The 19,296-nt window shown below is 38.1% G+C and overlaps 1 pseudogene; it reads right to left on the bottom strand.

Moving 5' to 3' along the window:
- Nucleotides 1-12,546: 12,546 nt before the first annotated feature.
- Nucleotides 12,547-12,644, bottom strand: LOC121441170 (annotated as a pseudogene).
- Between the last annotated feature and the right edge of the window lie 6,652 nt (nucleotides 12,645-19,296).

Raw genomic sequence — 19,296 nt, 5'->3', positions numbered from 1 at the left:
TAGCTTAACCCCTGAAATAATTACCTAGAAACTGTATTCATTTAAACACTTCCTGGCTCATTAGTTCTAGCTTCTTATTAGCTAACTCTCATATCTTGGTTCAGCCCATTTCTAATAATCTGTGTATCACCACGAGATCGTGGCTTACCGGCAAAGATTCAGCATGTCTGACCTGGCAGCTTCATGGCTGGCGGCTCTCTCTGACTCTGCTTTTTTCCTCCCAGAATTCTGTTCCCCACATACCTGAGTTCGCCCTATCAACTAGACCAAGGCAATTTTCTTTATTCAACCAATGAAAGCAACACATTCTACACCAAATTATCCATTTTGAAACCTCAAGAACATCCTTTGATTTGTTTGTTTGGTGCTAGGCACCTAAAGAGCGCTTGTACCTTACACCGGGCCTAGGGTCAAAACAATTAATTGAATTGTTATTTGAGAAGTAAATAAGATTTTACAAAGCCCATGCAATGACTACTAGCACCTAATAAGTGTCTGCTGTTCTTTAAAAATTAATTAGTGACATTTCAACCTTTCTTATCAGATTTTCTAATATTCAAACTAAAAACATTGCTTTATCTTCAACCCTCTAGGATACTTCATTCTCTGGGATCCTTATCTCTCTTTTCCTCTTGATCCATCTCACCATCCTTGTTTTTATTTTTTCTCTTTCATGTTCATTTGCTTTTTCTCATCTTTGTTTATAAAGAAGGACTCCTTTGAATCAAAATCTAGGACCACTTCCATCTAAACTAAAAATTCCATTATTTCCTTGAATTTTAAATATAGCCCCTTAGAAGTCGTCAACTAAGAAGAATGCCTCAAAGTTAGCCTTCCATTTTTACTGTGGTTTTTCCTAATATTGTATTACTATGGTATTATTATATATTAAAATCTTCTCTCTTATTACTATCAGATCCGAAGTTTTCAAAGTTTGCCTACAACCCTCTCTCTCTAATCTCCTGTAACTTTTTCTATTACTCTTGTGTCTATCTCCCTTCTCTGTTTACTTTTGTGCTTTCTTGCAAAATACAATGACCTAAAATAATCCCGCCAGTGATGGAAGTTGTCTAAACTAAGCTGACATTTTTATATCTGGCCTTGAGAATGCTATAAAAGTTCTCTTTCTTTTTCTTCTTTCTGTCTTTTTCTTTTTTCTCCCTCTCTTTCTTCTTCCTTCCTTCCTTCCTTCATTTCTTCTTTTGTTTTTTTTGATACAGGGTTTCCCCATGCCTCTCTTGATGCCCTAGAACTCACTGTGTAGACCAGGCTGCCCTCAAACTCACAGAGTTCCCCCTGCCTCTGCCTTTTGAGTGCTGGGGTTTACGGCGTGTGCCATGACTGCCTGCCCCCCTTTTCTTTCTTCCTCTTCTACTTTCCTTTCCTTCCTCCCCTCCCTTCCTCCTTCTGTCAATCTCCCCTCCTCTCCCTTATTCCCCCATCAACATATTGGCCTCAGACTCACTATGTTGCACAGGATAACTTTGACCTTCCGATCCTCCAACCTGCATCTCCTGAGTGCTCAGATTGGAGGCATCTATTACCATGGGTGGTTTATGTAGTGGCAGAGGTTTAAGACAGTCTTTGTGCATGGTAAACATGCACTCTGCCAATGGAGCTACAACTCCAGCCCTAATTTAAGCTTCTTTATTTATCCATAGCCCCCAACCCATTTTTCTAGTCATTGAGTATTACTTGTTTTTTTAGATTTGTCAGTGCCAAAAATGACAACCCTTCTCCTCCTTCCTTCTTCATTTAAGTAGCTCCAGATAATAGCACTCCAATGTATTTTATTTACAGCTAATGAAAGAGAAACTATTTGCTTTTACACATCTGAATATATCACTGTTCATGCTAATTTTAGTATGAAATAAATCAGCCCACTCATCCTTTCACATATTTATCACGTATTTATCTCAATAACTTGGAATGTTCCAGACATGGTGGTATTAAACTGCAGTCCAAGCACTCTGGAGACAGACACATGATAATTGCTCCTTTCCTCTGAGTTAAAGGCCAGCCTGTTCTACATAGCACGCTCAAGGCCATCCAGAAACGCATAACAGTGCCATGTATCAAACAAACAAACAGCAAGGTCCAGTGTAGTATGTGAGGCAATTTTCTAAATGGGCAGATTAAGACAAGGGCCTAGGTTATATTTCAGTGGAAGAATGTGTGCCATTCATGTGCAAGGCCCTTGGGTAGCATCTCCAGCATGACCCCCAAGCAATGAGCATACTGGCAGGCCTGTTCTCATGGAGGAAAAGGATGAATAAGTGGTATAAATAAAGTAAAATAGATCTTTAGAAGAGAGATTCCTCTGAGCTGAAAGCCTCATGTAATTAGCTTCCTTCAGTAGATGACCAAAGTGACATGTCAGTTTCATGAAGCCAGACAGCCTTGGCAACAAGATTTTAAAATATTCCAACTCAACATAGAGAAGAAATGGGATTCAATAGTCTCAAAAATGGGCACAGTATCATTGGACAACGGCAGCCTGTGCACAGTGGCAGTACTCCAGCCAAAAGGCCACCTTTCTTTTTCTCAGGTTGTGGAAATGAAATAAAACAGGCCTCAAGAAGAAAACGTGGATAATTTCCAATTTTGTTTTGTTGGCACTGAATATAATGAAAAAAAAAGATAGTTCGTTTGCCACCAAAGTATAATGACCCCGTGGCCTTTCTCCTTACTCTGTACCCTGTACTTTAGATGGTAAACAGCAATTTGAGTGGCAGTATTAAAGAGGTTAACTCTCTGTTGCCCAGCACATGAGAAGCAGATTCATTGTGTTCATTGTCATGGCAAAATCATGTTCCTGGGTCTCTGCTCGCATGTTCACTAAAGATGAACATTCATAAATAAAAATGGGTCCCATACTGACAGGAGAGAGACCACCAAAATCCCCTTAAAATTAAACGTTACCTTTACATTGATCTTGAATTACAATGGAACTTAGATTCTGTCAATAAGCTTCTATTATCCTAAACTCAAAGGAAAGTACTGCAACAGTTAAATTTCCTATATGCCCCTATGTGTGAGTACAATCAGGAAAGGAACCATTGTTGTTTTCTCCTTGTAGCATAGTCATTTTTTTTAAAAAATAATGTTAATTTAGTGGTGTGAGCGCCTTTAATCCCAGTATGCAGGAGGCAGAGGCAGGAAGATCCCTTTGAGTTTGAGGACAGTCTGGTCTACAGAGTGTGTTCCAGGACAGCCAGAGAAGTTACACACAGAAACCTGTCTCAAAACAGACTTCAAAGTTATATTAGTATATATCCAAGCTAATACAAAATTTTAAAAATTAAAAAGAAAGAAAAAGATTGTTAAATAAAAATTGGGCTTGGCAATTGACATCTTTAATACCAACATTCATAAGATAGAGGTAGAAAGATTGAAAGTTTAAAGATTAGCCAAGTAAGAAGGTGAACCAAAGGAAAAGCATATAGTAGTCCTCTTGGCTATGGGAAGTAGACAAAATTGCCGGGGAGAAAATTGAGATCTTGGGGGTGGGGTGGGATGGGGGTAAGGGAAGATGGGGAGAGAAAAGGGAGAAGGGGAGGTCCCAATGAGGAGCAGAAGGAGGGAGAACATGAGCAAAGAAGTCGGGACCACGAAGGGAGCACCCACCCACTGAGACAGTGGAGCTGATCTATTGGGAGCTCACCAAGGCCAGCTGGACTGTGACTGATAAACTTTCATTCTTGATACTAGCATGGGATAAAACTGGACTCGCTGAGCATGGCGAACAATGAGGGCTGATGAGAACCCAAGGACAATGGCACGGGGTTTTGAACCTACGTAATGTGCTGGCTTTGTGGGAGACTAGCCAGTTTGGATGTTCACCTTCCTAGAAATGGACGGAGGGGGGAGGACCTAGGACTTACCACAGGGCAGGGAACCCTGACTGCTCTTTGGGCTGGAGAGGGAGGGGGAGAGGAGTGGGGGGAGGGGGAGAAGGGTGGGAGGAGGGGAGGGAAATGGGAGGCTGGGAGGAGGAGGAAATTTTTTTCCCTTCTCTCAATAAAAAAAATGTTAAAAAAAATAAAGATTATCTAAAGCTTCATAGAGAGGTTTAGGCCAACATGAGATCGTGTCAAAATCAAACAAAACCCCCAAAGCATAAAGACTAAAACAATTTTATATTACAGAACTAATTCTGAACATTAAATTTTATTCATTGTTATTATTAATTTGTTGTTATTATTGCGTTTGTTTAGGAGATGTGGATATGTAGGTACCTATATGATACATTGAGCATGTGGTAGTCAGAGGTCAAATTTTTGAAGTCAGTTCCCTCCTTCCAATTTTATGTGGGATTCAGGGATCAAACTCAAGTCTTCAATCTTGTACAGCAAGTATGCCATCTTGTTGGCTCTTGTCTGATATGATGGTAAGAAACTTTGTTTAGTAGATTTATCAAACTCAAATATTGAATGAAGAGGTTGGGGAAATGGCTCGCTGAGTAAAGCAATCATCACACAAGCATGGGAACTCTTAATTCATACTCTCAGCATCCATGGGAGAGCAGAAATTGGTGGCTTGGGTCTGTCATTCCAGCACTGGAAGGCACAGACAGGTGGATCCTAGAATTCACTGTTCACCCAGCCTAGCTAATTGGTGAGCTCCAGGTTCATTGAGAGATCGTGCCTCAAAAAAAATAAGGTGGGGAATAACTCATTCTCAACTTCTGACCTCCACACATATGTACATGTATGTACAGATACATAAACAATATTGTTCATGGTTACTTAAGCTTGATTTTGAGATAAAGAAGAAATAATTGTTTATTATGATTTTGCAACACCAACCTTAGAGAACATTCTTTGTTATATAGCACTTCAGCAGGCTGGCTGATTGTTAGGGGACATGTTTGCTTTCAGTGTGCAGCATCATAGAGGTAGTTTATGGTTTCTGATTTAGACATTTACAAATGTGATAGGACAGATTCCAAACTGATATTTATAAAGTCCATTAAAATAGCAGTTAAAAAATACGTGTAGTTTTATTTTTATGTTAAACATCTGAGCTGTGTTTTATGGATTCATACAGCTTTATTTTATTTATTTACCTTTGAGACAAGTTCTCATTATACAGGCCTGACTGACCTGGAACTTGGTCTGTAGGCTAGGCTGGTCTTGAACTCACAGAGATCTGCCTGCTTCTGCCTCTCAAGTGTTGGAATTAAAGATGTTCACCACCATTGCTTAAGTTCCAACTGTTTCTTTAAAATTTGTTTTTAAAATTATATTTGTGGCTGGTCTGTAGGGGCACATGCCTTTAATCCCAGCACTTGGGAGGCAGAGGCAGGAGGATCTCTGTGAGTTTGAGGCCAATCTGATCTACAGAGTGAGTTCCAGGACAGGCTCCAAAGCTACAGAGAAACCCTGTCTCGAAAAAATAAAAAAAAATAAAAAATTATATTTGCGTTTGTATGTGTGTATTTGCTTACCATAGCACATATGTGGAGGTAGGAGGACACCTGGTAGGAGTCAGTTTTCTCTTCCTACCATGTAAGTCCCTTGGATCAAACTCAGGTCTTTAGTGTTGGCAGCAAGGGCCTTTATCTGCTGAGCCCCCTTGCATGTTCTTAACATTAAGTTATTAGAGCCTAAAATAACCAATCTTTAACTTTTTTGAGTAACTTTATGTTTTGTAAAAAGAACAAAAATTGATGCAGCACGTATTATTCCATGTGAAATATAAGTTGTGCCTGTATAATGTCCTGCACAATTGTGTTTCCTCTTCTTTTTTCCCATTTGATCCTAAAAGTTAATCTACTCATCCATTGATATCTAGCAATATAGTCTTGTTTGTACTTAGTTTGTGGCAATTGCTAAGTGACTTAGGATCACATCCAAATTGGGACATGGTCTTTTTAGCTACCTCGTGAAGCTTCTAACTTTTGGATAGTTTCAAGAAATGTCAAATATTTTCTTCCACTACAAGTTTTTATTGACTTTGAGTATTTCAACAAAGTTGATCTTTTCTCTTTCTCCCCATGGCTGGAGATGGAATTTAGGGCCTTGTGTGTTGCGGGAGGTCCTCCCGCTCCGTGTTGCGGGAGGTCCTCCCGCTCCTCCAGCCTATAGCTGCTGAGATACCAGCCCATTGGGACGAGGTCTCTCTCCCTTTAAAAAAGCGGCCACTTCCCTCTCCTCTCTCTCTTCACTTCCTTCTCCGCTGGTGACTAGACTCCCTTCCTGGTTGCATAGAGGGCTGTTGCCTGGGACAGTGATCTGTAAGTTTTTTCCCCTTTAAATAAATACCACCCTATTAATCATAATTCCAAACTGGTGTGGCATTGTTTGTGACTTACGCCTTCACTTGTGTATGCTAGATGGATACACTAGTCTTAAACTGTGTCCCCAGCTTCAGCTACATAATGAGGCCAGGCACAGTCACACATTAAAATATAACAAGTTGCTGGGCAGGCAGTGGTGGCACACGCCTTTAATCCCAGCACTCGGGAGGCAGAGGCAGGTGAATCTCTGTGAGTTCAAGGTCAGCCTTGTCTACAAGAGTTAGTTCCAGGACAGGCTCCAAAGCTACAGAGAAACCCTGTCTCGAAAACAACAACAACAAAAATATAACAAGTCTTCATCTGTCCTCAAAGCAGGGCTCACATATTTAACAAAAAAGTAAGACTGTAAATAAAGTTGATGATCTTGAATGTGTCAAAGTCTCTTCAGATTTTTGAGTGGGTAGCAAACATCTCTCTCTCACACACACCTTACTTTTTATGCAGTTTCTGCAGCTTTGAATTTAACATATGAGTCATGTTGTTTCTGCATCCTATTTGATAATTCAGCTTAATGCTGGATCATTTTATTCCATTAAAAAAGAGAGAGACTTACATTTACTGGCAAAGCAAATGGCTCAAATGGTCATATGAGTGATGCAGAAAAAAACAGCTCCCCTCATGATATGTAACTATATTTCACTAAGGGAAAAATGAAATTACAGAAGATTCTCATGTGTAGCTAGTTTTTACAGTTGATGGTCTGAAATAAAGCCTTTAGTGTCTGTAGTATCTCTAAACACTGAGGTTTTAGAGTGTTAGTCATCATTAAGAGTATATAATGTGAGAAGTGACAATGAGAGGCCTACCTTTACTTAGACTTTGAGGCTGGGCATTATTTTATGTCTACTGCATTTTTTAAACTTTAAAAATCTCATATATTTCTTCATAAATTTCCATAGAAACATTTAGATTTTTAAAAACATAATATTTTCTAATACATGTTTGTTTTGTGGTATCAAATTGATCCAGGGAATTCTACCAAATAGTAAAACAGCCTAGCATAAAACAAAGATTGAGAGCTATTATCTAACATCAGCATCTTTTCATAATTTCAGTGTACTATTGGAGAAGTCCATTAATCCCTCTAATCAGAGTTATTATCTTATTAGCAATTATATGTGAAAACCCTTTGAATCATGACTATTAGGCAAATATGAAGCATTTTATTACAAAGAGCTACCAAAATGAATGTTGTGTTTTATGTTCTCTGAGGATGAGCCAGGAACAAATGTAGTGTGACAACACATAAGTATTAAGAGCTTAGACATGTGGCTCTTCCTTTGGTTGAAATCATATCAAATTCTGGGCTTTTTTCTCTTGAAGGAAGAAACAATTTTTTTTGTAGTGAAGTAGACAAGTTTTATACACTTATCATGTATTATATATACACACATATATACTATATATATGTATTTGTATGGAAGTAGGTAATCCTTATGTACTTACTATGTAATATATATATATATAATATATATATGTATGTGTGTATGGAAGTACATAATCCTATGTACTTACTGTGTACAATGCCTGTTGCAAAGCATTTTCCACACCTTATATAACTGAGCCCTTGAAATAGCCCTACAATGCCAATTTTATCATTAGTCCCACAAAGAGAAAGCTCAAGGCTAGTTGGCTCCCCTCTCAACCATCATGTTTTTATGTCTTCTAACACTCTTGAAAATCTGTTATCAATCAAGCTTTTGATTTTAGTGGAGCACTGCTCAGAATACACACAATGTATATACTCCAGAAGGGGTTCTGAAAACAGTGAACTCCAGGCAGTTCCCCACACCCCTGAGGAATCTGGTAAAAGAGAAAAGGGATACATATGCCTCTTAGCTGTGTAGCTCCTTCTAAGCACTTAAGCATAAAGCTAACTAGAGAAAAAAATTGCTTGGCTTTCATAACAGGAAATTATGCTAACAAGAGCTTGTCATAGCATAAAATACAGGCAGAGTAGGAACTTCTGAACAGAGACATTTAAAAAAAATCTTTGAAGCAACGTGTACTAGCACACACTTGTACTTCTAACATTTTTGAGGCTTAGTTCAAAGCCAGTTTGGCTCTACAGAGACCCAAAATTTCAAAAAGGATTCTTTTTTTTAAAACAATCAATATGACACCAAAGGGAAAAGAATATAAAAGCTTGAGATAGGCAGTAGTTGACTGAGGAATTACCTGGGTAACAGTGCCACTCTGCAATTAGATGCAACTGGTCAGTTATCCAAGGTCTTCCTCTCTTTGTACTTAGTTCATAACGACAATATTCTTGTGGGGAAAATGCAGTTCATGTTACCATGTTATTTAGAGATATTCTACTTTTTCAAAGCTATAAAATTGCTATTCATTTATTTTTATGGAACATTGATTGAACCCAGGGCCTTATACATGCTAGGCAGTTGCTCTACCACTGGACTATATTCCAAGCCCTGAGATAATTTAGTTGTTTCTTTTAAAATTATTTCTACTGAGATAAATATTTTTCTATCCACCCTTTCTTTCCTCTACCCCCCTTTACTGCCCTCTCCCATGCTCTCCATTCTCCCAGTTTACCCAGGAGATCTTAATTTTTCTACTTTGCATGTAGAGTAGATCCATGTATGTCTATCTTAGGGTCCTATTTTTTGTCTAAATTCTCTGGGATTGTAAATTGTAGGCTGCTTTTTCTTTGCTTTATGTCTAAAAGCCACTTATGAGTGAGTATATATTACATTTGTCTTTCTGGGTCTGGGTTACCTCACTCAATATGATGTTTTCTACATCCATCCACTTGACCGCAAATTTCAAGATGTCATTTTTTTTCCCGCTGTGTAGTGCTCCATTGTGTAAATGTACCACATTTTTCTTATCCATTCTTTGGACAAGGGGCATTTAGTTTGTTTCTAAGTTCTGGCTATGACAAATAATGCTGCTATGAACATAATTGGGCACATGTCCTTGTGGTACGGTTGAGTATTCTTTGGGAATATACCCCAAAATGGTATTGCTGGGTCTTGAGGTGGGTTGTTTCCTAATTTTCTGAGAAATTGCCATACTGACATCCAAAGGGGCTCTGCCAGCTTGCACTCCCACCAGCAGTGGAGGAGTGTTCCCTTTACCCTACAACTTCTCTAGCATAAGTTGTCATCACTGTTTTTGATCTTGTCCATTATTGCAGGTATAAGATGGAATCTCAGAGCTGTTTTGATTGTCTTTCTCTAATGGCTAAGGATGTTAAGCCTTTCCTTAAGTGTCTTTCAGCCATTTTAGATTCTTCTGTTCTCTGTTTAGGACCTTACCTCATTTTTATTGGATTATTTGTTCTTTTGATGACCAGTTTATTGAGTCCTTTGTTTATTTTGGAGATCAGTCCATTGTCTGATGTGGGGTTGGTGAAGATCTTTTTTCCATTCTGTAGGCTGTCATTTTGTTTTGTTGACCATGTCCTTTGCTCTACAGAAGCTTCTCAGTTTTAGGAGATCCCATTTATTAACTGTTGCTCTCAGTGTCTGTGCTACTGGGGTTATATTTAGGAACGGTTCTCCTGTGCCAATGTGTTTGGTGTACTTCCCACTTTTTCTTCTATGAGGTTCAGTGTAGTTGTTTTTTTAAAAATATTTATTTATTTATTATGTATACAATATTCTGTCTGTATGTATGCCTGCAGGCCAGATGGTTATGAGCCACCATGTGGTTGCTGGGAATTGAACTCAGGACCTTTGGAAGAGCATGCAATGCTCTTAACCTCTGAGCCATCTCTCCAGCCCCCTGTAGTTGGTTTTATGTTGAGGTCTTTAATCCATTTGGACTTGAGTTTTGTACATGGCTATAGATATGGATCTATTTTCATTCTTCTACATGTTAAAATCTAGTTATACTAACACCATTTGTTGACTATGTTTTCTTTTATTCCATTTTATATGGATTTTTTGGCTTCTTTTTCAAAAATCATGTGTCCAAAAGCGTATGGATTAATATTTGGATCTTCGATTTGGTTCCATTGGTCCTCCTGTCTGTATTTTTGTGAATACCATGTTGTTTTCAGTACTGTAGAGTTTGAAGTCAGGGATTGTGATTTCTCTGGAAGCTCCTTTTTTGTACAGGATTGTTTTGGATATACTGGGTTTTTTGCTTTTCCATATGAAGTAGATTATTGGTTTTTTTTTTATGTCTGTGAAGAATTTTTCTGGGATTTTGATGGACATTTCATTGAATCTGTAGATTGCTTTTGTTAAGATTGCCATTTTTTGCTATGTTAATTCTGCCTACCCAAGAGCATGGGAGGTCTTTCCATTTTCTGGTACCTTCTTCAGTTTCTTTCTTTAAATATTTGAAGTTCTTGTCATACAGGTCTTCCACTCATTTGGTTAGAGGTATTCCAAGATATTTTATGCTATTTGTGGCTACTGTGAAGGGTGGTGTTCTCTGATTTCTTTCTCAGCCCATTTATCATCTGTGTAAAGGAGGGCTACGAAGAAGGACCCTAAAATGAAATCCCACACTAGCCCGGAATTGAGTATAATAAAGGGTTATTTATTTAGGGGCAGAATCACAGATCACAGTCCTCTGCAAGAATGAGGAAACAGGAACCAAATTCAGCATCCAGAAGAGTGTGCTTTACATCTGCATTTATAGTATAAGAGGCCAAGCCCAAGTGGGTTGGTAATTTATAAGCTGCAGCCTGAAGGACTTCCTACAGCACCTCCCCCTTTTGTTTAAATAAGAGAGTTCTTAGCCTAATACAAAATTATATACAATAAAAACAAATATCAAGTATAAAAATTAGAATTACAACAGCATAAACAATATCAAGCAAGAAATACACGATGTTTCAATAATTATCCTATCCTAAGGAGTCTAAGTCTTCTATTATAAATGACTTGGCCAAGTATGAGAGGAAAGTAACTACGACTATCTAGTCTTCAAGCCCATTGAAGACCTGAGAAGGGAAATAATATTACATGAGTAAGCAAGAAGTACAATCAAGCAACTTCCAAAATGTGCAACAAATGATAGATACAACTCGCTATCTGGACAATCAATCAAAGTTTCATTTGCAATGTTGGAGCAATCAACTTTAGCTAAGACCTAGAGCAACTGAAAGACCATTTTCAGAGTCAGAAAAAATTTTCAAAACTGTCTTACCCTATCTTGGCAAGATTTGACAGTGTTTTTTCTTGTATCTGGCTTGTCCTATCTGGACATCATGCATTTTGTCAGTGGCCAATGCAGGGGTAGTTCCTTGCCCACAGGTCAATTTTGCCAAGAAGAAAACAAGCTCCAAGTGGAGTGTTTTCAGTGCTAAACATTCTCTTGGGAAATAGATCGGTGCTGCCGGAAGCAATCATGTCTTATGTCAACAGAACCCTAAGTTATTTAAATGCCATATTTGACAGCTCTTTAAAGAGGTTGAAGATTACCTATCTATTCTGAATACAATCTCTATGTATCTAAAGAACCTGAGTAGTCTAACTATGAGTATGCCAAACATGGATGACTATTAACCTATAATTCTTAATACCTATATTACTTAAAAACTAAGACTTCATATTAGAATATTAAACAATCTTTAAACAACTGTGCAGCAAATGAAAACAATGATCTCAAAATGTAAACAATGTATAAGTATCTTGATCAGAGGTATAAATGTACAGTGCAATATAATAAATATATCCTAAAATTATATCAATACACAAAATGTCTTAAGCAGAGGTAGAAGCATGATACTATATGACAAAATAACTTTGCCTAGGTGCACAAATATTGTAGGCAGAAATAGAAACATATTCAATATAATTTGAATTTGTATCAGCATACAATAATCTATACCAATGTATATTTTCAGTATATAATAGCTCACAAGTATTCACCTTATTACTCATTATTATTATTAGTGTGAGTAATCTCATGTTAATCTATTATTCCATCCAATTTACCTCCTTTTTTTCAAAGAGATCCTTGAGAATACATAATTTCCACCCCAACCCTCAACCCTATACTAACTAAAATCAACCCCTAATTGATGTTCCTAACTCTGAGGACAAACTTTGTTGGGAGAGGGCACATCATCTTCTAGAACTACTTTCAGTTGTCGTGGAGGTAATGTTCTTTGTATGGGATCTTATGAAAGTAAAATGATGTGTACTGATTTTTTGAGTAAATCTTATATCCTGCTACATTATTGAAGGTATTTATGATTTGTAGAAGTTCCTTGGTAGAATTTTTGAAGTTACTCATGTAAAAAACAAACAATCAAAACAAAACACAACAAAACAAAATGCTTCATGATCATCTTTGTGCAGGGGCCATGCTAATCTTCTCTGTATCATTCCAATTTTAGTATATGTGCTGTGGAGGCAAGCACAATAATTTTATTGTTAATAACACAGTCCTCCAAAGATCATCTCTAGGTTTGGTGTAAATGATTATTTTGATAATCTATCTATGAAAGTTTTTATAAAGGTTTTTTTATTTTAAATATATGTGTGCTTTGCCTACACATATGTTCATGCATTGTGTGCAAGCCTGGTGCCCATGAAGAGCATATCAGATGCTCCAGAACTGGAGACATGGCTGGTTGTGTGCCACCATGTGAGTGTTGGGAACTTAAACTGGGTCCTTTGCAAGAGCAACAAGTGCTCCAAATTGCTGGACCATCTCTGCAGTCTAAGCATTAACTTTAGCTTTTAGGGATATGATTGTTGAAGCTACTAGGCAAGCACTGTACCATTTAGCTAGATCCATGACTTCCATAAAATACCTGCAGTTTCTTCTAGATTCATAACACTGATTCATTAAGACTGTTAGTTTACTGGGCAATGGTGGCACACACCTTTATTTTCAGAACTTGGAAGGTAGAGGAAGACAAGGCCTTGTGAGTTTTAGGCCAGCCTGATCTACAGAGCAAGTTCTAGGACAGTCAGGGCTGTTACACAGAGAAACCCTGTCTCACAAAAAAACAAAACAAAACAAAACAATAAAATATATCAAATATTCCATATTGCAGTTACTGCTTTATATACTCTAGAGCATTTTAAATGAGTTTGTGTATGTCATAAACGTAAGTAATGGTAATCAGTAGATGTGGATAGCCACCCTTATTAAAAAGCTTCTTACCTGCTTTGGCAATCAAATCACTGAATGGCTAGAAGAAAACAGAACAGTGGTACTGACTAGGCTCAAGACACCATTTCTATAGACTCCTGACAAGCTATTGGCCATTTCGTTTTATAGTACACCAGTCACAGTAATACATCTTCACACAGTGTACAAATATCCCACAGCACAAGGCCAAAGTATGGGCTAATCATATATAATATTTCCAGAGAATGCGGCCAACAGTAAGCCTCCTCAGACAGCACTATGGCTTTGTCACTGGTATGCCACCAGAGTATATATGCATGCTGAACAGTTTCTCTTACTAAAGTCCTAGCCTTTAGCTCAAATTTGACTGTTACCTTTTCTTTACATTCTTTCATTTGAAGTGGGTTTGGTTCCTCACATCCTCACTGAGTGGGAGCTTTTTAATTCCAGTGTGAGTAAGGTCAGGATGCCCTCATGGGTTTTGCTCCTATTTCCCCTTTCTTTTATTCTTGTTCTTTTTCCTATTCTCTCTTTCCCATTCCCCTCCCTTTCTGTTAAATATAATATTTGTTCTTCTTCACATATTTATATTTATACAATGATTTTTTTATCTTATTCACCCTCCTCCAAAAATTCCTCCTAGATTTTCCTTTTCCTGTCTCCTCCATATTTTGATGTCGCCTGGGGATTTGTGAAGCTATGAATCATTTAGCACTTAGCCTTCCTATTGTCTAAAATTAGAATGTCGAATGTGTGTTTATTTAATATAGAATATATCTAAATAAACTATGAAGCTACATCAGCCAGTAACTAAGTGCTTCAGATTTGAGGTGAGAATTCAATTTCGGTGACAGGAAGGCATTCAAAGTTGAAAATGTTTGCAAGACAAGGCTGTGTTTGGTTACCATTAGACTTGGGCAAATAACCAGTTTAGTAAGTGACTCCATTTGGCAAGACCAACCCCCATTATTTACAGCCTTTCTTCTGTAGCTCTCTACCTGTACTATCTTGTTTGTTCAAATCAGTTTCACACCAACCTTGTTATCACATACATCACTGTCTATTTAAAATAAGGAGGCAGGGGAGATGGCTCAGTTGGTAAAGTGCCTGTTGCACAAGGATGACAACCTTGGTTTAAAACACAAGCACCCATATAAAAGCCAGGTGTGATGGTGAATGTCTCCAACTCTGGCTCTGGGCAGCCAGGTAAGGGGCAAGGGGCAGAGAAGCAGTGGCAAGAGGAACTCTGAAACTCACTGGACAGACAGTCTAGCCTAGGACAGACAAAGCTGTTCTGTGTCCACACCCTGTCTCCCTGTGACATAGAAAAAAGCACTATTGTGATGCAGTACTAGGTCATGATAGCTCTTGGGTTGCTTATAAGCCATTTTTAATTCTCTCATGCAGGTATATTTGTGCAGTGAATGTGATGGAGTAAGCTTTATTAGTGGCATGAATTCTTCAAAATCCATAAATTCCTGTACAAAGGAGACATGTTGTGTAGAAGTCTGTGCATTGAAAGCTATGAAGTCTTGCCTCAGTTGGGAACTGCAATTTCTAAGTAATCAAAACTTCCAGTCTGGCCTGAAGAAACAGAAGGCTGGGTGCAGGTAAGAGTCCACACGGTGTAGATCTAGACATACTATTTTCTAACACACTTGCATGATGGCAAATGCTCAGAATCCCAGTACTTGGGATGCTGATGAAGGGGGTTTCAAGATTTCAAGGCATTAAGTGAGACATCAAAATCAAAACAAAATCTAGAAAAGAAACAAACCAAACAAACTGAAAACCAAACCAAACAGAAACAAAACCTCAAATGCTACAAGAGTAACAATAAAGGAAACAAGGAAACAAAACCAACATCAATGGATAAAGACTGGTTTATAAATATTTTTTGCAATCCATGCAACAGTTCCATTTCTTTGGATCTTTAAGAAAGCTTCCAAGGCAGGTGTGGTGATGCATGCCTTTAATCACAGTACTCGGGAGGCAGAGGCATGCTAGTCTCTGATTTTGAAGGCTGCCTGGGACACAGAGCTAGTTCCGGGACAGGATTACACAGAGAAATCCTGTTTTGAAAAAAAAAAACTAAACAAATAAACAAGCAAAGCAACAACAACAAGAGCAAAACCACCACCAACACCAACAAATCCAGCATCCAGTTGAATGCGGCACCTGAGAAGCTCATGAAGAGTTTCATGCAAAACAATGTCATTGCTTAAGGCGAAAACTTGAATTTTCATGTCTGTTTTCATTCTACATTTCTTTTTTGGTAGGAGAGTCTGAATAGGGTCTCATATAGGTGAGAATGCTCTCGAACTTGCTAGGTAGAGGCTGGCCTTCAACTTCGGATCCTCATCTCTCTACTGTCCAAGTGTTTGGACTGTAGGCATGTACCACCATCTTCTATAATCCTAGTGTTGCTTTATCTGTAAGTATAAATGAAGAAAAGCCAGGTGTGTTCATGTGTGCTTGTAATCCAATTCCTTGTGAGGCTGAGACATGAGCATCATGAATATGATGCTGGACTGGGCTATTTGGAGACATCCTGTCTGAAAACAAGCAAACAAACACAAAGTTACATACACATCAACAACAAACTGAAAATGTAGCATTTGAACTGAGTTCTTAAATTATTTGAAGAAGAAAATCAGGCTTCCAATTAATGTAAAAAGTACTCTGCCCTGAGAATGAGAAGTGAGTTCATGCCTGTCACCCTACCATGGAAGCTAAGGCAGAAGGATCATGTGGTTCAGACCTGCTGTTAAAAGGAAAAGAAAACAACAACCTGGGGTAGGAGTAAACTCTACAAAAACCTTGCTTTGTCTACTAAGGCCAATAAAACCAATATTTGTGAAGTCCAGTGGACAAAAGAGATAAAAGAGAACCAGAACTGCAACTCCCTCTTGTAGAAGATGATAAATATATATATATATATATATATATATATATATATATATATATATATCTTGTCTTTGACCCCTACTTTGTCTTTTACTGTTAGTGTTAGCCAAGGGAGGTTTTTAAGCTAAATAAATAAATGCCATTTTCAAAATGGTCACCGTGTTTTGTATTGAGTCAAGGATCACACTCTGTAGCCCAAGGTGGCCTGGTACTCACTATATATCCCAGGGAAGTCTTGAACATGTGGCAATTTTCCTGCCTCAGCCTCCCAAATATAAGATTATTGGTATGTATGCACTGCTGCACCTGCCTTAAAAGGGTCACTATGAATGCTAAGTAAGGACAGGACAGGACAGCATGACTTCATTTAAGACTGTATTAGGGAGTGATTAAAGCATCTATCTTCAAATTATGTCCAAGAGGGGTGAAATTACATTCTTTTATGTATGGGCCACAATCACCACAGTTTCCTTAATCACTCACCTATTGATTAGAAAGCCTAGGCACAAATGTTGTCTGAGGATAAAAGCACTAATTACACTGGTTTTAAGGAAAGGGTGGGAGGCAGAAGTAAATTTGTCAGTGAATGAAAATAACAAGTAAGTCCATATAGACCATGGGGTGACCTGATTATTTAGTGGATGGCCACATATACCATTTTACAAATGAGAAAAAAATGTGTGTGTGTATGTTTGTGTGCATGTGTATGGGTCCATTGTGGACATCCATGCTGAATTTCAGGAGTCATTCTTTAGAAGCCATTCATCTTTTAAAAAGCAAAGCAAAACAAGGTTCATCCCTGGCCTGGATCTGACCATACAGGCTAGCCTAGCTGGCCGGTGAACTCAGGGATTTATTTGTTTCCACCTCTCCAACACACTGGAATCCAAGGGGACAGACACCACCATTCCTGACTTTTGTCATGTGGGTTCTTGGTATTGCGCTTGGTCCTAAGGCTTGTGAAGCAAGCACATTATCAACTTCTTACAAGTAACATTGTTTTTAGGTTTGTGGTGGCGCACGCCTTTAATCCCAGCACCTGGGAGGAAGAGGCTGGCAGATCTCTGTGAATTCGAGGCCAGCCTGGTCTACAAAAGCAAGTTCCAGGACAGGCACCAAACCTACACAGAGAAACCTTGTCTCGAAAAAAAAAAAAAGAACATTTTTAGGAGTTTAGCTAACTGGATAAAAAAAATCACATAGTTATTTGGTGTATGATTTAGGGCATAAATCTTAATGTTTATGAAAGTAATTGCACCATTGATTCCTAACTTAAAAATAAAGTATGGCTCTTTTCTCTGGAACAGTAAACTTATGCAATGCACCATAGGTCATGAACTCCTACATATCGAAGTTGTTCTTGAGAAAGAATGTACTCTTGGCTAGTATTTTCTATCCAACACAGGGCTCGATTTTCTGAAGACTGTTTTTCTTTTTTTCTTCTGTTAAATGTGATGATGGAAGACATACTGTTTGCTGATAAAGGCATGCCTGAAAGCAATGTACATATTTAGTGAGGTAGCAGAGATGGTCAAACGTTTTCATAAAGCATATGAGAATCATATTTAGACTTGCAGGTATGGCCATCTGCTCTTCTCTGCATTTCCACAAATGCAACTGTGAACAATGTGAGTGAATCCATAAGCATGGTTGTGTGTCAATACAGCCTCACTTATCCAGCTATGGATGTTTGTCTGGGGAAGTAGCTTAGTAATAACATACTTGCTAGTATGTATGAGGCTTAGGATTCAATACCTGGTACCATAAAGCAAAGAAAAACAAAATAAAACAGCCACTATAGCCATAAAATCTAACCCCAAATACACTGCTGGAGCTCGGGTCATAGTTTTCTGGCCTCTGGATGATAGTGGCTATAATTTGTTGCAAAAGCATAATGTTGTAAAACCTAACATTTTTATGTTTGTGCCTTACCCTGTTCTTTATTGTGCATGTATGTGTTTGTATGTATTTGTGTTGGTTTGTGTGTGTGAAAGCCAGTACTCAATGTTAAGTGTCTTTTTTCATTCTTGTTCCACCTTATTTAATAAAAAATTGTTTATTTTGTATCATTTATCTATCATCTATCTATCTATCTATCTATCTATCTATCTATCTATTTATCGTGTGTGAAGTGCTCATTGTGCTAAGGCAGGTTTGTGGTGGTCAGAGGGCAACTTTTTGAAGTCAGTTCTCTTCTACCATGTGAGTCTTAAGGATGGAACTCTGTTTGTCAGGGTTGGTGCAGGTACCTTCATCTGCTGAGCTAACTTGTTGGATTCCCCTTTACTGTTTGAGACAAGGTTTTTCATGGAACATGGAGCATGCCAATTTGGCTAGTCTTGATGGCCAGTATGACCTAGAAATTGTCCTCTTTTTGCCTCCCAACTCTGGAATGGCAGCCATACACTGCCCTGCCTGTTCTTTTATATGGGTGCTGGGATTTAACTAAGGTTCACAGACTCGTCCAACAAGCATTTTATCTACTGAGACATTTTTCCTGTCTTTATTTGTGACCTTTTACAAATACATTTTTGATTAATTTTTTCTTTAGATTCATTCATTCATCCATTCTTCTCATGGAGGCTTCCTGAGTTCTCTGTTAGGTGTGCTCATGGTTCACTGCAGAAAACTGATAGAGACTCAAACCCAAAATCATGTACAGGAAGGTAGATGAAGTATTTTTCTAGATTTAGTACTCTTTATGACAATTAATATCATGACAAAAAGTTGAATATATATGTATATGTATATACATTTGTGTTAATCTTATACATCACATACCTTAGAAAAACTGTTAGAGTCCATATAAAACCAAAGGATTATGAGATTAGTGGCAACTAAAGAGTTCTTGCAGTTTTGTTTTTCTTCTGTCCCGTATCACTTATCCACTGAGGCATCTCTCCAATCTTAACTCTGCTTTTTAAAATGCAGAATCTCACCCTGTAGAGCAGGCTGGCTTTGATCTGATAGCAGTACTTTTTCCACATCCTCCTTAATCCTCAGATTACAGGTGTATATTACTATGT

The sequence above is a fragment of the Microtus oregoni genome, unplaced genomic scaffold (assembly GCF_018167655.1).
Source record: "Microtus oregoni isolate MIOR12 unplaced genomic scaffold, Mior012 000073F_ref0000255, whole genome shotgun sequence".
Taxonomy (NCBI): domain Eukaryota; kingdom Metazoa; phylum Chordata; class Mammalia; order Rodentia; family Cricetidae; genus Microtus; species Microtus oregoni.
Note: the sequence above shows the minus strand (reverse complement) of the source record. Positions and strands in the feature narration are given on the sequence as shown.